The 23,353-nt window shown below is 38.2% G+C and overlaps 1 non-coding gene across 1 annotated transcript; it reads right to left on the bottom strand.

The window, feature by feature from the left end:
• Window positions 1-18,870: 18,870 nt before the first annotated feature.
• On the bottom strand, window positions 18,871-18,977 carry LOC118835001. Its single transcript, XR_005009369.1, has one exon. It is a non-coding gene; the product is annotated as a U6 spliceosomal RNA (small nuclear RNA).
• Window positions 18,978-23,353: the final 4,376 nt, after the last annotated feature.

Here is a 23,353-nt window from a genome sequence, read left to right as displayed (position 1 = left end):
TTCCTCTTTCTATTAGATCCAAACAATCTGATTAACTCATGACAATAGGAAACCCCTGTCTAGGTTTGTTATTTCACTTTGTCTCTCACCTTTGCTGCTTCTCTCTCCAGCAGGTTGGGTTTAAAAATTCTCACATTCTTCTAGAAGGCTGAGTCTGGGAGTCTGGCTACTCCTCCAGAAGGTACGGTCTAGGGTACATCCAAAACTCCCCTCTCCTAAGGCCATAGGATTCCCTCTCCAGGAATTCCTAGGCTCATCTGACTAGCAGCAAGCAGCCATTACTTAGTTCAGAGTCAAACTCATTGTCAATGGGCTGCAAGTGGCACCAACATGTCTCAATGTAACCTTAAACAGATCAAAATATAATTAGTGGAATTTTTAACAAAAAGATACAATAAAACATAGATAATGTTTATTTGTGTTTTTTAAATGTGGCTTTCATTGTGGACTATCGCAATAGCCTTCAAGTGAGTCTGTCTGCTTCAAGTCTCTTCCCACTCCAATCCATCCTCCATTCAGCAACCAAAGTGATTTTCCTTGCCATGTCATTCCTCTATTCAATGAACTTCGGTGGCTCCCTATTGCTTCCAGGATCAAATACAAAATATACTGGCATTCAAAACTCTTCATAACCTCTCCCCCTCAAACCACTCTATTCTTTTTATGCTTTATTCCATGCCACATAGTCCTGAATCTAGTTTTCATAAATTTCCATAAATGCTTTAGTAAACAAAGCTGAGCTACTGCAGAGCTCTCACTAAAATGGCAAATCAAAATATATTGTTTGTTGTTTCAATAAAAACCTAAGATTGCAAAGCCCTGACTTAACGTCTTAATTCTGACAAGCCAAGTTAATGAGTATTTATTAAGCACATACCCTGAACAAGCAACTTGCTCAGTACTGGGGATACAAAGAAAGACAAAAACAATCCCTGCCCTCAAGTTGCTCACAGACTAATGTGGGGAGGCAACATGTAAACTGTGTGCATTCAAGATGTACGAGGTAAATCAGAGGCTATTTCAGAAGGAAGGAACTATCATTGAGGGAGACTAGGAAGGCCTCTTGCAAAAGATAGGATTTGAGCTGATATCTCAAGGAAGTTAGGGAAGCCAAGAGGCGGAGTGTTCAGGAATGAATAGAGTTAGGATAAGGAGACCAGCATCGCTGGATCTTAGAGAATGTGAAGGAAGTAAATGCAGAATTGGAAGGGAAGAAGGGGGTTATATTATGAAAGGAATTAAAAGCCATGGAGAGGACTTTATATTTGAATTTGGGGGTCATAGGTAACCATGAGAGTTTATTGGGTAGGGGAGAAGATAATGAACTGGTCAGATCTATGCTTTATGAAAAACACATTGGGAGCTGATTGTAGGATACACTCAAGAGGAGAGACTTGAAGCAGGGAAACCTATTTGAGGGCTATTAGATATAGTCTAGGCATGAGATGATAAGGGCTTGTTCCAGGGTGGTGACAGTTTCAAAGGAGAGAAGGTAACATATACTAGAAATGTAACAAAGTTATTATTGATAGGGTTGGGAAATAGATTGGATATGTGGGGTAAGAGAGAGTGAAGAGTAGTGGATGACACCTAGATTGTGATTTACATGACTGGGAGAATGGTGGTTCCCTCTACAGTAATTGGGAAGTTTAGAAAAGGGAAGGTTTTGGAGGGACGAGATATTAAGTTCCATTTTGGACATGTTGAGTTTAAGATGTTTATAGGACAACCATTTTGAAATGTCCAATGGGCAATTGGAGATATGAGACTGGAGATCAGGGGAGAGATTAAGGCTCATATAAATCTGGGAATCATATGTAAAGAAATGACAATTGAATAAATGGGGGCTGATGAGATCACCAAGTAAAATAGTATCTAAGGAGAGATAAAAGGACCCAGGACAGAGCCTTGGGAATACCTATGGTTAGTGGGCATAATCTGGATGAAGATCCAGCAAAGAAGATTGAGGAGTGGTCAGACAAGGAATAGGAAAACCAGGAGAGAATGGTGTCACAAAAACTTAGGGATAAAATGGTATCAAGGAGAAGAGGGTGATTAACATTGTCAAAGCCTACAGAGAGGTCATGAAAAATGAAAATTAAGAAAGGGTCATTAGATATGGCAGCTAAGAGATCACTGGTAACTTTGGAGAGAGCAATTTCAGTTTATTTGGAATTAAGACTACAGACACTTAAGAAGACTCTGAGAGGAAAAGAATGGGAGGCTTTCTCAAGATGTTTAGCTACAAAAAGAGAGGAGAGATATAGGATAATAGCTAGAAGGAATGGTTGGACAAAGTGAGGATTTTTAAAGATGGGGGAGACATGGATGTGTTTGTTGGAAGTAGGGAAATCAGGGAGAGTTTGGAAATTGGTGGGAGAGTGGAGATTATACTGGGACCAATCTGTTGGAGAAGACAGGACGGAATGAGATCCTTGTGCACATAGGGCTATTTACTTTGGCAAATAGAAGGGACAGTTCTTACTGTAAGGCAGGGTTGAAAAGGAGATAGTGAGAAGTCATCTGAGAGAGATGAGAAGAGGAGGAAAGAAAAATAGGAAGCTCTCAGGAATGACTTCATTTTTTCCCCAATGAAATATATGGTAAGATTCTTACCTGAGAAGGTGAAGGCATGGGGAATCATAAGAGATTTCAAGAGAGATGAAACAGGTTTGAAAAATTTGCTGTGGTGAATAGGATTCATTTAGGGAGGTGTCAAAGGTTTGCCTTCCTACAGTGAGGACCCAGTTGAGATTATATATAGTAAATTTGTATTCAACTCAGTCTGAATGGTTTGGTGATTTTCTCTAGCTTCATTTAGCAGCATGTGAGTATAGGCAGCAAATGCAGGGAGTGATTGAAGGCTGAGGCTTGGCAGGGAAGATCAGGGTTAGGATAAATGAGCAAGGGACCTGAGAGTTGAGGTTTTTTAGTACTGTATAGGTACTTTACATTCCTGATGGTGGGAAAGGCATCTTGGATTTTATGTTTTAGGTTTGAGAGCCCATCTTGATAAGAATTTGGTTAAAATCTCTTATGTTATGAGATCATCTTCTATGGCATATGAAATTTTGGTCTTTCAAGTTAAAAGAGTGTACCCTTCTAAAAAAATCAAATCTCCATTTTTCTTAGACTCAGAAAAACATGGTTTCTTATTAGTTTTCATTAATAAATATGGATTATTTGCGGTACATATATTATATTTATATTATAATACTCACCTGAGTATTAAATTGAGGAGATAAATATTAGAATAAATAAGAATTAGGAATAGGATCACAAGGAATATCTACCTTCATTTTTAACCAGTTATTCATTTTGAATAAATTTTGAATAAAAATTCATTTTGAAAAAAATGCTGTCTCAATCTTTTATTTCTATTTTTTATTTCTTTATTCCAGGTAGGTTCAGAAAGTATTTGCCATATTATGAAAAAAAGCTTTTCTCAAAAGTTCTGAAAAATCTCACAAAACAGTTGGCAAATAAATCAATAAATTTGTGTTTGTAGAATCAGTTTGAGATTCTATGAAAAACAAAGAGTGGGTAAATTGGAAACAATTGTTTTGCTGGGTGCAACAAACCTCCCATGGCAAAACAATTTCTTTAGTATACAGAAGATAATAATTGACTGACTACATTAAAATCTCACTTAGCCAGCATTACTGACTCATGAGTTGTTCCAGAGGAATGGATTTTCTAGTTTAGTGAAGCTTGTCCTTCCTAGTGTATCATGTATGCCCTGGCCCAATTTTCTAAGGGCTAGGCAAGCCACATCAGGGCTCAGGGATCTAGGTACCTTGGGGTGTTTGTGGGTATTTCTTTTATCTGCCATTTGCCTGAGTCCCTACCTGCTATGTTCTGCTCATTTTTAGGCGTCCAGTGACTAGTGTTACACTTTCATTTTATTATTTGCCATTGGGTAGCTTTTACAAAGAATATTTACTTCAAAGGTATAACAAGAACAAACTATCAATATTTCCCCAACAACTTGGGAGCGTAATTACCACTATGCTATCTTTGTCAGGGCAGCAGGTAGGCAAAAATCAAAGTTCTGTTTCTGTTTAGCATTGACTTCACCGACTTTATTGGCAGCTAAATAGCACAGTTAATAGAGAACTAGACTTGGAGTCAGGAGGACCTAAGTTCGAATTTAATCTCAGACATCTACTAGCTGTCTGACTCTGGCCAAGTCGCTTAACCTCTGTCTGCCTCAGTTTCCTCAACTATAAAATGGCAAAAATAACAGTACCTGCCTCTCAGGGTTATTATGAGGATCAAATGAGAGATGGTATATATAAAGTGCTTAGCACAATGCTTTTCCCTCTCCCCTTTCCCCTTTCCTTCCCCCTCCCTGCTCCGCCACCAGATGAACCATAATTCTTGAAGATCAATTGCCATAGTTGCTTCTTGCTCCTCAAGGCATCAGTTCTGGTTGCATTCAAAAACTGGGTTCTGGAATGACAGGATTCAAACTCAAAAGGCTATAAGCTTTACTCCCTTCATAAGGTGACAAAAAATTCTCCTAAGGGAGCTAAAGTGGTAGCCGAAGTTGTTGGACCCTTTTGAATGCCTCTGTAATGAATCAGAGCCTCTTCAACAAATTTTTAGTTCTTCTGAACTTGTTATGAAATGTCTACTTGTGCTTCATAGTCTGTCTCTCCAAAACATTTTCCTCACATATAACCACAATTCTCCCAGAAGCATTATTCATGTGCTCTTTTCTCTAGTTTCCTTTAAATGGCAATGCTATCTGAGTCATTCTGGGCATCCACCAGACTCCTAACACAGTAGCGCTGAAACTTTTATTAAACATTTTTGATGGCACTTCTGTTAGGCATTTCTTAGCTTTCTCAGTCAGTCAACTGCGTATACCTTTGTCACTTTTTAAAAGAGTGAATCAATTTAAAAGCATTTGGAAAGTACCTACTATATGCCAAGCTCTGTGTTAGGCATTCAAGATACAAAGACAAAAGTGAAAGAATCCTTACATTAGATCATATTCAAATAATGGAGGCAATACATATAGAAAAGTCCATAGTGAATGGTTGCCAAGAAGTCTGGGGAGAAATAAAGACAGTAAATATAGTCATGGGCAGTTAATTATCATGCCCTTTTCCAAGGCAGTGCTAGTATTGATTTGATTGTTGCTCTTATAGCAAGAGGATGAAATAAGGGAAATGGAAGGGGGAAGGGGAGAGGAGAGAAAGAATCATTATATGGATAGTGACAAGGCAGATGGCAAAACGTCTAGGGTGAATAGAGGCAAAGCCAAGATGGCTAAATAACAAGAGGAAGAAGTAGACCTTAAGTGTTATAACACAATTCCTCCACAAAGATCTAGAAATAGATTTTGGACCAAGTCTTGATTGAGAAATTCAAGAAAAAATCAAAGCAAATAATTGTTCCATCATAGATTGGTATAGGCAGACAGAGTGGTCAGTCAGTGGACACTGGGGACGAGGTCTGGTCAGGGGTCACACAAAGGATCCCAACACTCAGAAACTTAAAGAGTATTAAGACTGTGCACCATAATAAGAAGAGGTCTCAGGGGACCTTGATCTTGTTCAGGCTGCAGAAACATATGCCAATTGGTAGCTTTTTCACTCACTACCAAGTGTCAGGACATAGATCCAGAGAAGACTAAGGAAGGGACCTGTACCTAAGGGTGGTATTCCAGGATGAGGCATGGTCATGGATATTAGAATGTGTACTGATCAAATTCAGAAACAAACAGTAGTTAGATGGCTCTGATCCCAGGAGTAGAAATGGGTTTTGCTTTCAGTCTCCATTGTAACCTGAAGCCTTTGAAGAAATAATCAGCTCAGGAATCTCAAATCAAGGAGGAACCTACAATTCCATTATTCTGATCTGGAAGAGTTTTGTTGCTGGCTAATAGTGGTTGAGTCCAGCAGCATATTCTACTGGAATTTTCAACAAGAGACAATTCAATAAGTACGAAGACCCAAACTTGGCTGAGGAACTTACATAACTCAGATGAAGACTTTGGGAGCACAGAAAGTCTACAATCCCCAGCTTGAGATGTCTCTCAAGTCCAGGAATAGCACAATACTTAATACCCCAAGAAAGCAGCAGAAAGACCCAAGAGGGCAAATATTTAGGCATTCCTCTCAGAAATGTGCAGAGCCCAGCTCTAACATAAAGTCCAAGGTCAAGAAGTAGTCTGGAAGAATGTGCAAACAAACAAAATATTGACCATAAAGAGTTATTAAGGTCATGGGGAAACTCAAGACAAATCCAGGACTCCAAATCCAATGACTCCAAAAAATCTACAAAGTTTTAAAGCACAGCTTGTACAAAAGTTCAAATAGAATTTCTAAAAGAGATGGAGCAAAAGTTTTTTTTAAAGGCTTAAAAATTTAAAAAACATTTAAAAACCAAAAGAGAGCACTAGAGAAAATGATGTGAAAAGACGTATGAGCTACTAAAGAAGAATTGAAAAGGGAATTAACATTTTGGAACAAGAGATATAAAATCTTACCCAAAGGGGAAAAAAAACTCCATGAAAACAAAAATGAGCCAACATGAGGTACATGAGCTAATGACTACGTGAGACAACAGTAAATATTAAGACAATGTCAATAATAATAAATAACAACAGATTTAATTAAAAGAGATAAACAGGGCATCTAAATTTTAATAAAAAATATCATAGACAAGGAAGCAATATCAATACTGAACTTATATGCATCAAATGCTATATTTAAATATATTTAAAAATATATTTAAAAAATATTTAAAAATATTTAAAAGAAAAATTAAATAAATTACAAGTGGAGATAGATAGTAGTACTATAATAGTGGGGGTCTTTAATCTTTTCCTCTCAGAACTAGAAAACTCTAACCAAAAAACAAATAAGAAAGAAGCCAAGGAAGGGAATAGAATTTTAGATAAGCTAGATATGATAGATATATGGAAAGAGCAGAATAGAAATAAAAAGGAATATGCCTTTTTCTCAGTGGTTAGTGGTACCCTTGTAAAGATTGGCTATATATTAATATGATTGATAAATGTTTAAAGGATATGAAGAAGCAGTTTTCAAAGGAAGAAATCTAAGCCATCAATAATCATATCAAAAATGCTCTATATCTCTAATAATTTAAGGAATATAGAGCTACCTTAACTAGTCTCAGGGTTCTGTGTTTTTAGTTCTTCTGTGTCTCTTAATAGTTTCTCTGTTTACTCACTAAATGTCAGAATGTCAGTTGTCACTTCTTAATGCTTCAGTGTGTCTGCTTCTAGCAGAAATGCTCTCTACATTTGCTGTGAGAAACTAAACAGACAATTATATAAAGATCATTTGCATAAAATCCTCTGGATGGGTAGATATTGATTATTCAATGCTCCATACCTATATGAGGGGAGGGGTTGGTGAGAGCTTGAGATGAGAGATCTTGATCTTTTGCCTTCCAGCTTTGAGAGACAAAACATATGTTTTCGCAGTTTTTTCATTCCCCTTTCTTCTGAGAAAACAACATGCAGAGGAGCCAGCAACTTCAATCATGTCCTTATCTACAGCTTACTATGTTAGCAGCTTCATAGACTTTGCCCTTGGTCAAGATCTGATAATCTCTTCTGCAAGCTAAGTTATCTTGGTCTCAGTGGGAGAACTTACTCATTCCATAGTGCCTTTTATATTCTTATATATAGCAGACCTTCTCTGATTTCTGTCTTGCTATCAACTTTGATATAATGGGCTTACTCACTATTTGCTACATGTATGCATTCTGAAACTGACATTTGGCAGGAAGGGAGTCAAATCTTGTATATCTTAACTAGGGTAATCCTCTATTAAAGGGTAGAAATTAGGACCTTAGCTTGAATCTAAAAATTATTTCCCTTACACTAAAATATTTTAGGAGCAGATAGATATAATTCTTGTCTCTGAAAAGAAAAGATTGGCAGCCTCTGTCACCAACCTCCTGATTCCCCTTTTGGCAGAAATCAAACTCTTCTATTGAGAAGGATGGCAAAAGAAGACTCTGGAGATATCTATTCTTGTCATTCTGTGGGCCAAATATAGACTGACCCATGTGGACACACAAAATCTACATGAGCAAAAACACCGAGCATGCTAGCACTAACCACAAACCTCTTACACATGAGTAAATGAAAGTGAAAGTTAGGTAAATATTCCTATAAAATTCAGTCTATTTGCTTTCAGATGGGTTAACAGGCTTTGAGATAGCTATTTTGGCCACGCAGAAATTTTAAAATGTTTTCTTCTGGTTTTAAATCTGTGTTGTGAGTGGTTGGGTTAGCCCTGAGTCCATAAGTAGCACATTATATTCTTGTACTAAGTATGCCCATGCATGTCCCAGGAGAAATCCTTCTCCTTTTTGTCTTTTTGACAAAAGTACAAAGTCTCTTTGAAATAGTCCTTTTCCCCCCATGCTGATTAAACTGTTGCTATAGATACTTATATTTTTAGCTAGTTCACACACCTGAAACACACACACATATATCTATATACATATATACATCCACAGATATATATATATGTGTATATATATATGTGTATATATATATATATGTGTATATATATATATATATAAATACATTACATGCAAAGATAAAGTGTGTGTGTGTGTGTGTGTGTGTGTGTGTGTGTGTGTAAACCTCGGAATTGGATTTTAAAAGACACGACCTAGTTGAATGGGAGTGAAGTGAGAGAGAACCATGTAAAGGAAATACACACAGACATAGCCATAGTTCCTTAGAGAGAACCCTATTCTCTCATGTGGTTCTTTTAGGGAACCACATACATTGAGAAATAATGACCAGCTATAGATCCAAAAGGAACCAGGAGGAGAAAGGACCTCCTCAAGCGTAGGCTGCCAGACTCCCCAAAATGGCCCTCCTGAGGGAAAGAATAGAAGGAGAAAGAGCTATTGCTAGGCACAGATGAAAAAGGGAAGAAGGTGGAGACATGACAAGGAGGAGCAAGCCAAACTTTTTGTTTGATGCTACCGTTAGTCAAGTGGTTTGCATATGCCATCCACACCCCAGGAGTCCCCTCTCCATTTACTTGTGGGCTCTGGGCCTGGTTTCAAATGGACCTAAATTCATTTGGGGGGAAGCTTGATCATAAGGAGATCACACTTTTTTGGGTATATTTTCAAGCTCATTGTCCTTTACCATGGCATTTTGGGAAGAATTTATTAAACAAAACCATGCCTAATGCATCCCTCAAACAGGATTAACAAGGTTTCTTCCAGAAAAAGTACTCAATGTTAAAAGTAGATATCAAGTATAGGACATCTATTTATTTCCTCCAACACTAAGGAAATACTTAAAACATACAAAAGATACACAAACTCGTGTGAATAGTTCAGGAATAGTGACACACACTACAGATATCAAGAGGCAGTCTCTTGAAGACAGAAGCAACTCTAAAGAATTTTGTGAATTTTGTGATCCTTATCACTCACACTTGGGGTAAGATATTTTTATGGTCTTAGAAAATTTAAGAGGTCAACAGAAGTCTGTGGCACCTGAGTGGAGGCCTATCTGGAATGATGTTAACAGCAGCAGCAGCAGCAGCAGCAACAGCAGCAACCACAGCAGCAGCTTCAGGAGTTCTTTGCCCAGAGATGGCAAGGGGGTTGAATAACTGGTCAGAAAAAGATTACAGGGAACCCTTTGATGGATACACCTGATGCTGATAGGAAACTCTATTGCCCAATGGCAGTTCTAGGTCACAGTTCCAGGGCAGAGAAGAACATTGGTGGTTTTAAGGGAGCTGGGGCCCTGGTCATAGTACTATAGCAAAGAGGATCACTAATATTTGTGACTGCAAAAGACCAGGGCCCTTCCTGGACAAAGATGAGAGCTTAGGCAAGGAGAGCAGTGACCGTATGTCTTCCAAGATCATACTGCCTTGAAACCACTGAAAACTTGCAGACCCCCAAGAACTAGCTCTGAAAACAGCAGAGTAAAAAGTCTGAAGCTTGAGACTATGCCTCTCCACTCCAAGGTGGCAAAGTCCAACTTTAACACAAAGTTCAAATTTTTAAAAAATGGGCTAAAAAATGAGAAAACAACAGAAACACAAAAAGAATTTAACCATAAAAATCTACTATGGTGGAAGAGAAGACCAAGACATGAACCGAGAAGATGATAACCATGTGAAAACAGCTACCAGAAAAGCTTCAAAGAAAAATGCTAATTGGACCCAAACCCAACAAGAATTCCTGGAAGAGTTAAAGAAAGAGCTAAGAATGGTAGAGGGGTGGAGTCAAGAGGGCAAAGAAAAGGCAGTTAGATGCTTGAATTCTCCCCAGTTTCCCTTGGAAGCAACATTAAATCAAGCCTCTAAACAGATTCTGGAGCAACAGAACCTACGAAAAGCCTGAGTGAAACAGTTTTCCAACTTAAGATAACTCAGAAGGACCTCAGGAAAGATCTGTGTCATTTAGGTCAAAGGAGAGCACAGCCCAGCACAGTGGTATCTGGGCAAGCCAGTAAGAGGCTCTTAACCATAGCACAGATCAGTAATTGAGGCCCCTTTGTCCAGGCTCAGTAGGCCAGTGGCACAACAGATGAGCTATGAGGCCCCCAGCCCCAGCACAGAATTGTGCTGGCAAATTGCCAGCCCTGGAACCCAGGTAGCAACAGGTGTGACTAGCAGGGCCACCCCAGCCCAGTGAGCAAGGTGCAAAGCACCTGAGGCCCTGGCATGGAAAACCAGTGGCCAGGTCTCTGGCCCTCTAGCACAAGAAGCTTGGGACAGTACCCACTGTGCCCCAGGAGCAGAGCTCAAGTTTAAAAGGCATGAAATAGGCTAAAAAATTATCAAGAAACAAAAAAGAGCCCTGACCATAGAAAGCTACTATGTCAACAGGGAAGATCAAATCACAAACTCAGAAGAGGACAACAATGTCAAAATGCTTATATGTGAAACCACAAAGGGGAATATAAATGGTCTGAAGTCCAAAACAACTTCTTGGAAGAGCTCAAAAAGGATTTTAAAAGTCAGATAAGAGAGGAGAAGAAAAACTGAGAAAAGAAATGAGAGGTATGCAAGAGAGAGTAAACAGCTTGGAAAAGGAAGGACAATAATTGACTGAAGAAAACAATTCTTTAAAAAAATACAATTGTGCAAATGGAAAAAAAAAGTCCACTGAAGAAAAGAACTCCTTAAAAAGTAGAATTGGCCAAATGGAAAAGGAGGTACAAAAACTAACTGAAGAAAATAATACCTTAAAAATTAGAATTGGGTAAATGGAAGCTAATGAATCTACGAGACTTCAAGAATCAGTCAAAGAAAATCAGTCAAAGAAAAGTATGAAAAAAATGGAAGAATATGTAAAATACCTCCTTGGAGAAACAACTGACCCAGAAAATAGGTCCAGTTGAGGTAATTTAAGAATTATTGGACTACCTGAAAGTCATGCCTGAATAGCATCTTTCAAGAAATTATCAAGGAAAACTGCCCTGATATCCTAGTACCAGACGGTAAACAGTAATTGAAAGAATCCACTGATCACCTCCTGAAAGAGATCTCAAAATGAAAACTCCAAGGAATGTTATGGCCAAATTCCAAATATCAGGTCAAGGAGAAAATACTGCAAGCAGCCAGAAAGAAACAATTAAAATATCAAGGAGTCACAACCAGGGACATACTCTTGCATTAATTTTCTGAAATCTGTCCTTTTGTCTTTGGTGCTTATCTTTTAAAAATTTTAAATTCTTTGCTGAGGACCCTGTGCATTCACATCAATCTTTTATATAAATACTCCCTTTTTCTTCTTTTCACAATTATTTTCCTTTGTCTCTTCAGAATTCCATTCTTGAGACCTTCCTAGCTCTCCCCAGTTGACTTCCCGAGTAGCATTTTAGTCCATGGAATCATACCTATTCTTCTTAGGACTAATTAATAGTCGCATTTGTTTTCCATGACATCCATGGAGACATGGTACTGTGACAGAAAGCAAATTCAAGAGTTCCTCCCTTTTATCATGGATGCCTACTACACTGGAAGTTTCTTATGGGGTTTCTAGGTTTCAGGGTAATTTCTATATTTGACGTGACTGCTTTCATAACAGTGTTTTTCTTCATAGGGCTTCTGTGAAAACAAACAAATAATAGGTATGAAAAGTTCACTTAGATCTTCTGAAGAAAAGTGCTCTATTAATACAAGGTATTATTATAATTCCTAATAAAAACAATCCAAAGCATTCATTTTCCTTGTCTCTGGACCAATAAATGATCAGATCTCTAAATCTCCCAAGAGAAAATGACTAGCTACTTTCATTTGTTTATTGGGTGTGAAATTGTGTTTGTTCTCATATGGACCCTGGGATTTGACAGTAACTTTAGACTTCTTTGTAGCTTAATTCTGTAAGATAAAGCTACACTCCTTACTTAGAGCATAAGAGATATTGGAACTTTGACTTGTGGAGCTGACAATTTTTACACAGTTCTGCTCTTTTGGGACCACCATTAATATTAATTAAGCTCAAAACACATGCAGAAGTTTTATAGGCCCATATATTCAGTACACTTAATATTAATATTTCATAATGCCATTGTGTCATCTGAGCTGCAGATTAACTTTTATGTATAATCAGAACAGTGTAACCAAATACTAATAATAGTTCAAGGCTTTTGACTGTCACATTACAAGTAGTCATTGATCATTGTACCTCAAAAATGCAATGACTGTATATTTGCTCCAAGTCTAATATTATTCAAATGAATTGGTGATCTTGTTGAGCTATTTTTTCTGCAGCTGATGGGAATTAATTATAAAAGTCAGTTATACAATTATATGCATATACAGGCATATACTTTACGTATATAGGTAGTATATGATATATGTATGTATTTTTATATGTACCCCTAAGCATGTCCTTAGATATACATATATAAAGTGTTTATATACATCAAATATATACATACAAAGTACGAATGTGTGCATATATATTGTGTACATAAATTAAATATACTATATATGTATATATCCAGGGGCTCGCAGCCATTCTTATGCTTTTATAATTGACTCCCATGAGCTACAGAAAAAAATAGGTCAACAAGATCACCGACTCATTTGAATAACATTAGATTTGGAGCAAATACATATTCATATGTACCTAGTAATTACACAGTTGCCCCTTTCACATCACAATTTTCCTCATCATGGTTTTGATCTATCAAGGGTTGGCATAAGAAATTAAATGGGAATTTTTGGGAGTTTTACAGGAGGCAGAGATAACATGGGAAGGTCAGTAGATGACACAGAAAACATTTAGAAACTCAGAAATGCATGAAACATATATATATATATATGTACATATATATATAGTATTGTATAATATCAACATATTTTATCTTTTAATACAATAATAATTCAGACTGCTCATACAAAAGGAGGGTTAAAGTTTTTATGAGGATTTTCCAGATTAGACAGGTACCACACCTCTAACCCCCATGATGTAGAAGGAATATATGAATTGATAATTTATTGAATTGAAAATTTTGAAATGGGAGCAGACATGCCTGTTTTTGGGGTACTCACTGGGAAAAGCCATGACAGCAGTGGGAAATGTGGCTGTAATCACACTTTAATTAGACACAGAGGGTGTGGGGGCAAAAAAAACACAACAGAGATAAATGGCGAAAGGGGTACAGAGGTAGATGGTGTGGGGAGAGGGTGAATGGTGAAGGAAGGCAGGCAGAGTGGGGAAGAGGATGAGGAGAGGGAGAAGTAGAGAATTTCACTCTTGTAACCACAGATTAGAGTTGGGAGCACTAGGCAGCATAGACCAGACATAAATGGAAAAATGCTGGGGGGGCAGGAGTTTTTGTTCTCGTATTTATAAGGTTTTGGGGGAGAACAGGCTAATTCTTATCTGTGCCACTTTAGGATTAGTTCATTAACATACTCAAATAATTTCAAAGTTGTCAGTTAAACTTTAAAGTTAACATGTTCACATAATCTCAAAATTATTTTGAGGTGCTGCCTTGTAGTTGTCTGAGGTGAATTTGGGAGAGTTCAGGCAATTTCCTGCTTACTCTGCCATCTTTGCTATAGAAAGGCCCCAAAACAAAATTCTTAAACTCCTTTATGTAACATCTTGAAAAAATGTAATTTCCATATGCGAATCTCTAGAACTTATTGAGTGTTCTCAAATTCAAACTTAGGTATCAAAATGGTAGCAAAAGAAATAATCAAAAATTAAAAAAGCAATAAGATATTTGGACCAGAAAGGATAATCCAATTGTGATAAAGCATTTCAACACCTACCTGTCATACAGTTTCTAATTAAACTCAGTGATCTTATTGAACTTGGTCAATCTATCTGTGTTTGAAAAAACTAAGGACCAGATACCTTTTCAGCAATAAATGTATGCTGCCTACAAATAGAAGCATACCAAATGTTTAAAACACTGTTAATTGTGCAAAACTTTCTACACAAAGCACTTAATTGTTTTCCTTCCTTCTCCCACCCATCTCACTCCTCTGTTTCCTCACCTATGAATATAAAATCCACTCTTTTGACAACTTTCTATACTAAATGATGCATTTTTATATAACAACTCTTATCTTTCTTATTTTCTTTTGTGACCTTTTCCCTTATTCCCTTTTATGTGATTTTCTCAAAAGCTCCCCATGTTATTTAACTTCTGATCCCTTATTTTGTCTACTTGTTTCCCCATCTTCATCTTTTTTTTTGCATTTTCTCTTCATGGCAACCTATTTGATTATAATTGCAAGATTTTAATCATATTTGCAATATCTAACCCTGACTTAGCTTCATAATTTCTTTAGGGGGAGGGGAGATCAACTCCTTATAATTTCCAAGTTTTTTCCTATTTAATTTTGCCTCCTTCCTATATCTGTGCTACCAAAAAAAGACATCATATAATAAATAGCAAAGAAAGAATGTTTTGAGTCTTCTTCAGGTACTGGAAGAAATTTCAATCCTCTTCTGATTGAGAGACAACTAGAAAGCTATAGCAAATAGTCCAGAGATGAAGTGATGAGGGTCTGCACCAGAAGAGTTGTCATGTCTGAGGAGAGAAAGGGGAGATAACAAGAGATATTGTAAAGATAGAAATGACAGGATCTGATAACACATCGGGCACAGGGGTGAGTGAGAAGAGTTGAGGATGACACATTGGTTGTGAGCCTGGGAGGCTGGTTCGATGGTGGTGCCTTTGACAGTATTAGGAGGGTAAGGAAGAGGGAAAAGTTTAAGGGGAAAAATAATGAATTCAGCTTTGAACATGTGAAATTTAAGATGTAGATCAAGATGTCCAATAATCACTTGAAATAGGAGCTTGGAGTTTAGAATAGAGATGAGAACTGAATAAATTGATGTGAGAATCATTTGCAAAGAGATGGTAATTGAATCCATGGGAGCAGGTTAGTAGTATAGAGGGAGAAGATAACTTAGGGCAGAGCTTTGGGGCCACCCACTGTTACTGGGTGCTACCTGGATGAAGATCCCAAAAAGAAGACTGTGCCATCCAACAGATAGGAAGGGGATCTGGGGAGAAAAATCTGATGAAAAATCTAGAGTGATTCAAAATGTCAAAGGTTGAAAAGAAGTAAGAAAAAGTTAAAAATTGAGGAAAGGCTACTAAATTTGACAATTGAAAGATTATTGGTAACTTAATGATGAGATCGGAGACAGTTAAAAGGAGAATGAGAGGACAAGAAGTGGACACACTGATTGTACATGGCTTTTTCAAGGACTTTAGACACAAAAGGAAAAACAGATATAGAATGATATCCGTCAGTGATGGATGGATCAAATGGTTGTTCGTAAAGGAAGATTGTTTGAAGCTGTCAGTTGACAACAGGTTTTTTTTTCTCAGAACTTTTGTCAAATATGTGGGTCATGTAGAGTGACAGCAAGGCATAAGTACTGAAGATGATAGAAATAGAAGACAGAAGACAGAAATGCTTCTGAAGTTTCCACATCTGCAGACCCTTTACAATCTAATAACTTCTCTGTTTTGCCAATTATTATCACAAATTCATTAAGATCTAGGTGTTTATTGTTAAACCACTGATAACTTTAGCCATACTTCTTGGATTGTAGAGACAGAAGCAGAATGGGAAAAAGGGTTGAATTTTCTTAAAATCCACAAAGCCATTGGGAGATGGACAAAATGAGCAAGATTTCAAAGACTCAGGCATCTGGATCACAAAAACACCAATACTGACCTATGAAGATCCAAAAAAGCCTTTTGTCTTGCATATGGATGCCAGCCCAGAGGGCTTAGGAGAAATTCTATACCAAAAACAGATTGTCATTAAAAACCAGTTGCATTTACTAGTAAAAGACTTAGTGACAGAATAATTTGCTCCCTCTCTTGTTCTACAGGTATGTGTAACTGCTGAGATATATGCATGCAACATGTGCTGCATGTAAATTTTATATGTAGTCACTGAAGCAGCATATCAAAGGATGCTTTGCCCATGCAGAGTCCATTTTATGCACTTTCATGCATATTTTCTGTGAATAGCACCCCGAGATAGTCACCTCATAAGACAAGAAATGTTTGTGTTTATTGCGCTGTTCGTACTATATATTTATGGAAATCAAATATAGGATTCATTACCCAAGAGGTTGGAAAATTCTCTTTTCCTGGAAAGGAATGTAGCCTGATCCTTCTTGCCAAGGGCCACCCATTTATGTGAATCCTGGATCCCATCCCTTCCTGTCTTCTCCGATAGATTGTTCACACTCTCTCTAATCTCCATGCTCTCCTTATTTTATTGGTTCCTTTCCTGATACCTATAAAAATGCTCAGGCCCCTCTCATCCTTAAAAATCCCTCATGATACACTTCCATACTCTTAAATTGCCTTCCTATATCCCTCTTTCCTTTCTTATCCCAAATCCTACAAAAAGCTATCTATAGCTGTTGCCTCCACTTTGTTTTCTCTCCCTCATTGTTCAGCCACTCAACTAATACTTCTCTTTCCTAAGTTACCAGTAATGTTAAATTGGCACATCTGATGGCCTTTTCTCAGGCTTCATCTTTCTTGACCTCCCTTAGGATTTGACATTGTAGACTCCCCTCCCCCCATTTTTATTGAAGCTGTCTCCTCTCTGGATTTTTGTGACACTGCTCTCCCTTGGTTCTTCACCTACCTATTTGACCACTGCTTTTCAATCTCCTTTGTTGGATCATCATCCATGCCCACTTGCAATGGTTATATCACAAAGATTTGTCCTAAGTGCTATTTTCTTTTCTCTATGTATACTTTTTTTTTCATTTAGTGACCCCATCAATTAAAATGGTACAGTAAAATCTCTATTACCTATCTCTCCTGCTCTGCTAAACTCCTGGGGTCAGAGCCATCCATTATCACTTGTGAATTTGTTCCTTCTTTAGTACATAGCCTAGAATATGAGATGACTTCTCATGCTGGAACTGCCACTGTTTAGCATTGAATGACATCCCTAGTTTCAGGTCCCTTCCTCGGTCTACTCTGTACCTATGATTCAGAGCAGCTAGTTGTTGCTTGTTCCTGGATCTTGCGTGAGATCAGGGTCCATCTTCACTGGATTGGGACCTCTCCTTTTCCCAGTGCACAGCCTTAATTCTCTTTCTGTTTCTGTGCACTGGAATACTTTGAGCAGCACACCCATGGCCAGACCCTGCCCTCAGTGTCCATGGACTCTCTTCTAATCTCCACATGCTAACTTGGTCTGGAAATATGACTCATTGTGATTTTTTTTTCTTGGATATCCCCATCAAGACTCAGTTTGGTGCATTTTCTAGATCTCTGTGGAAGAATGGTGTCAGGGGTTGCTCAGCTGTACTTCTTCCTACTACTCTATTTTGGTCTTGCCTCCTCCCAAAGTGATTTCCCTAAAGCTCAGATTTGGCTATGTCACTTCCTCACTCAATGAATTCCATAAGCTCCCTATTACTTCTAGGATGAAATGTGAAGTCCTCTATTTGGCATTTAAGGTTCTTCATTACCTGGTTCTAATCTAGCTAATTACAACAAATTGCTTCTCTTCACACATGCCATGGTCCAGCCAAACTGGCCTCATTAATATTCTTTCTTTTTTTTCTTCAGCTTGTCTAAATTGACAAATGATGTACTCTACAGCCAAATACAGTACAATAAAGGTGGGGGTTTGTTCCAGATTGAAAATAGAAGAGAAATATTGGAGGAACACAGATACTCACAAGGGTGAGGGTAGTGGGCAAGGAGTATAATAAGGCCTGCTGCTTGGGACAGTGGCGATTATTCTGGTAAGAATGTCCTTTCCATCCTAGGCTCCCTCCTCCAAATAGAAGAGAAAAAGTGATTTATGACTGTAAGCTTCTTCCTTCCCCTAAGCTACGAGTGCCTTACCAGAGGACACCATTGCTAAACATCACATCATTTACCAAAATGTATTGGTTTTTGGCAGCTGGATTCAGCTTCTATTTAATTTTAACTTGAGTGTGTGAAACAAAGACATTTTCACTTACGTGATGAAGGTGGGAAGGGGAGGGTGGTTCCTCTGGTCAGGAAAGATGTAGAGGCCCATATACACTGAGGACTTGTACTTAGAGGGACTGTGGCTAGTGCCTACTTGTGTGTATATGAAAGATGCCAAGATCAATTTAAAACACAATGCTGGTACATGTTACTTTATCCCCTATGTCAAAGATGACCTGCAGTACCCCAAGCTAAGCCACAGCTGCTCTATTTTTACACACCACCAGGGATGTGCTAAATTGATACTACTGTTTCCAGTTGGGGAGGAAAGTAGGTCTAATGCAAAGTTTCTTTAAGAAGACACTTTAATCTTTTGTGGGGGGTTTAGCAGTCTAAAGCCTCTAATAGCTAGGAATGGACAACGCCAATAGCAACTGTAGATTTAATGTATGAAAAATATGGAATGATTCATGAATTTGAGTCTCATCCTTGTGCAAGGGCTATGCTAATCTTCTCTGTATCATTCCAACTTTAGCGTATGTGCTGCTGAAGCAAGCACCTTATTATTTTTTATAAATGGCACTCTGTCACCAAAGACTGCTTTTGCATTGACCATTCCCCATGCCTGAAATGGACTTCTTCCTTACTTCCACTTCATAGAATCCCTTCAAAACTCAGCTCAAGCCCTAGCCTCTAAACGATACCTTTTCAGATTATTCCAACTGCTTGTGCACTTGTGCACTTCCTCTGTGGAAGTGTATTACAACCTTTTCAGTTCCTCTAGAAATATTAATAAACACATTGTTCTCGAGTCTAAAGGCCTTTCCAGAGCTGCCTCTATAGGAAGGTTGGGTAGGTCAGGGAAAACTAGATCGAGTAGAAACAAAACTTTTGTTCTAACAAAACTACTTTATGACTTGTTTTAAGATCACTGACTTCCCCATTCCCTGGGGTGCTTGACCTGGGAGTCACTTAAGACAAATGCCCTCTTTTCAAATCAAGAGGAAAATACCCTCTTTTTCATTCAGAAACCTTATCTTATCTTATCCATCCTTACCTTTTGATAAGGATGGAATTGAGTAGTTCCAGTTGAAGATTAAATGACTGCTGTTCTACCATGTTAGCCCAATCTAGTATTTTAAAATATTGTGATCTTTGTCCTTGCTCAAGATTCCTATAAATATCACATGATACTGTCTTGAGATAGAAATAAATGTCTGCAGGCATGGGAAGATATGTCAATTTGCACATCCTCTAAGCTGAGTCATGGTGGCAAAACTGGGGAGGGTCAGAACCACACCTGGGAGAGCAATGATGGAACTGAGGTCATTAATAGTAGTAAAAGAGCAGAGATTTACAATGTTTTACAGTTTTGTTTCATATACATTATTTCACACATTAAGGGAAGGTACTAAAAGTGACAGAAGGGAAAGCATCTAGTTAGAAAATGTGAAAGAAAGTATAGGAATTAATGAAAAGGAAATATTTAGCATAAAAGGAACGAAAACAGAAACATGACTTTCCTTAATAATATGATTTTAAATGCTTTTTGTGGAAATGTCATTAATCTGTTACTGAAGGAAAAAAAAAACTGCCAATAAAATATGATGAGAAGGCTTTGAGTTCCTGGCATAAAAGATATTGCATAAATTGAAAGCACTGATGGGCAACATGGTGGTGATTTTATGTAAAAATTCAGAGAAAATGATGCTATCATAACTGAAGTGAAGAATGCAATATTTTCAGCCCTGCGCACATTCAATAAGAACAAAGAAAGCTGTTTGCATGACCATTGTTCCAGGCACCCAGAATCACAAATTAGGAGTCATCCTCAATTCTCCCTCTTACTTTTTCTACCCACATATCTGTGGGGATTTTTTTTTATCTCCACAGCATTGCTCACATCTGTCCTAGCCTCTCATATTTTCTACTCACATCTCAATCAACCTAATCTCATCTCTTTTACCTGAACTCTTTCAATAGCATCTTAATTCTTCTCCTTTGAGCCAGTTTCGTCCTTATATTAGTCCATCACCAGTGTGGCTGATAAATTGATATGCCTAGAACTTCCCCGCTCCAAACTTTGGTGTTTCTCTATTGACTCCAGGATAAAATACAAACTGCTCTGTTTGACCTTTAATGGCCTCCACAATTTATCTCCAACTTGTTTTTACAGGCTGATTGGGGTGTGTGGGCACTCAAGGAGGACTAGCACCTCTGATGTGAGGGCTTACTGAGTTTGCTGGCATTCGGCTCTCATCTGTGGCTTCAAGAAGCTGTAGCATGCACAGTGGCCACACCCCAGCAAAACCATCCGGGCAAACAGGCTAAGTCAGGTTGAAAGTAACCGACAGGCTACAAACCTGTTGGTGAGTTAGGGGGTGTCTATCCCAAGCATGTGGAGACTTCCCCCAGCAGAATGGGTAAATGAGAACAATTTGTTACAACAGTCATGAAGAAAGGTGAAGCAGGCACTGTGTAGCACTTAGAAATTGGTCAGACATCGAAGACACACCAAAGATGCATCCTGTGCCATCACCAATCATCCTGAATTTTGTCTTCCCATTGGACTTCAATGACTAGAAGAGAGAGTGGGGCTGACAGCTTTGTGCAACTCTGCTTCCCTTAAATCCAACTCATGCACAAGTCAAGATGTCACTATATGATGTCATTGGTCCTTTTTGAAAATGAAGGATGAACTACAATGGGCTGATTCCACTTTTCTGTCTCTCACGCACTCCATGTTTCAGCCAAACTGGCCCTTTTGCCATTGCCTGTATGTGACATTCCGTCTTCTGTCTCTGTCTCTCGAAATGCTCTTCTTCTTCACCTCTGACTCTCAGAATCTCTAGTTCCTTTCAACATTCAAGTCCTTTATCCAATAAGTATCTTTTTTTCTGACTCCTCCAATTGCCCCCTCACTCTTTCCTTACTTTATATATATTTGGCATTTACTTACTTGAGCCCCACTATCCATTAGTGTGGGACTCTTTTCTCACTTGTAGAGATTAATGCCCCATCTGCACAAGGGGTGAGGCAGAGTTGGTGAAAGGGTTCCTTCTAGCTTCCAGCTTCAGAGAGGAGATGCATGATGCCAACTCCTAGTCATTATAGACACATGTGATTCTACCTCCCTCTTCATCCCCAGTTGGTGAGTTCAATGAGGGCAACCATTGCTTTATTTTTGGCTTTGTATCCCTAGTACCTAGAGCTGTGCCTGGCACATAGTAAATGCTTGATACTTCCTAAGTTGGACTGACTTGTAGCCTAAATTGAAGGAAAGAAGTATTTACAAAATACTCCATTAAGCTTTCAATTTTTTATGTGAATTGGCAAACTCAGCCTTTGAGGAAGGATAATGGACATATTTCTGGGAAAGGAACAGCTTACTAACGTGTTCCAGTTTATTTTCAGGAATTACTCTGTTGATGTCAAAGAGTATCTGTGTCTTTCTAGAATCTGGGAATGAAACTCATCATGAATAGAAAAAAAATTCACCATCTAGATAAGAGGCAGCTAATTAGGAATGAACTGGCCCTGAACTGCAAAATCATCTGGATCTCCTTGAGATGGAGACTTCCCAAATTGAGTCCATTAGTAACATAATCTGGGAGCTCTGACTCAAGGACTGTGTGTGTGTGTGTGTGTGTGGGTGTGTGTGTGTGAGAGAGAGAGAGAGAGAGAGGGAGAGAGAGAATGTGGGGGTGGGGTACAATAAGCTGCATGCTTTGGTAAATTGAAAGCAGCTTTCAAGACATAGCACACTTAAGTTATTTTAAAGGGGGAAAATGTGTGATATATAATACCCATGGCCTTTAGGATAGCCTAAAACATAGGTCTTTAGGGTTTCTTGAAAGACAGTTTTGCTTAAAAATTAGACTTATTGGTTACCTGTCTCTTTGGTATAATGAATTTTGTGCATTTGTTAAAGTGGAAGAGGTTATTCTCTGCAAATCAAATTCTGTGTAGCTCTGGAGCTCCGCTGTTCCAGGGTGGCTCTTCTCTTAAAAAGTAAAGTATCAAATATACAATTTCATTAAAGCAATTCCTTTCAGGACACAATTGTATCAATCAATCAACAAATAGTGGGAGAAACATGTACATTTACAAATATGAATACATAATCATTTTTCAGAAGGAGACAAAAGAACCTGGTGAGATAAAGGCTTTTTTGTAGGCAGTAGAATTTTGAACTGAATTAAAAAAAAAATCCAAGGATTCAAAGAGGCAGAGATGAAGAAGGAGTGCATTACAGACATATGGATGGCTAGTACAATGGCTTGGGGGACAGGAGATGGATCATTGTATCTGAAGGAGGCTGGTACAGCTGGACTATAGAGTGGGTGGAAGAGAGTAATAGATAAGATGAAAAGGTAGGAAGAAGCCAGATGGGGATTTTGAAATACCAAACAGGAGCTTATATTCGATCAGACAGTTAGTGGGGAACTATTATAGTGAAGTTGGGGGGTTGGGTAGAGTGACATAGACCTTAACTTTAGGACAATCCCTTTGGTAGCTGTGTGAAGGGTTAATTCAAGTGGAGAGGGGTGAGTTAGGGAGAACAAAAGGGAAGCTATTGCATTAATGCAGACAAGAGGTGATGAGAGCCTGAACTAGGCTGGTTGCTAAGTAAGTGGAGTATTTAAGGGAACTTAAGTGTAGGACATTGTGGAGATAGGAATGCCAAATTTTGGCAGCTGCTTAGATACATAGAGCAAGGGAGAGTAAGAAGTAAAGTTGCAGGGACTAGAAGGATACTTTTCAGTAATAATAAAGAAGTTCAAGGGGGCAGATCCAAGAAGGTGGAACATAGGCAGCAACTCACTTGAACTCTTCCAACATTCCTTTCCAAAAACAAAAAAAAAAACCCTTTAAAATAATGTCTGAAATCAAATTCTAGAGTGTTGGAGACAACAAAATGTTGGGGTGAGACAT

Source organism: Trichosurus vulpecula, chromosome 1 (genome assembly GCF_011100635.1).
Source record: "Trichosurus vulpecula isolate mTriVul1 chromosome 1, mTriVul1.pri, whole genome shotgun sequence".
In the NCBI taxonomy this organism is placed as follows: Eukaryota; Metazoa; Chordata; class Mammalia; order Diprotodontia; family Phalangeridae; genus Trichosurus; species Trichosurus vulpecula.
The sequence above is the reverse complement of the archived record's forward strand: the minus strand, read 5'-3'. Positions and strand labels throughout refer to the sequence as shown.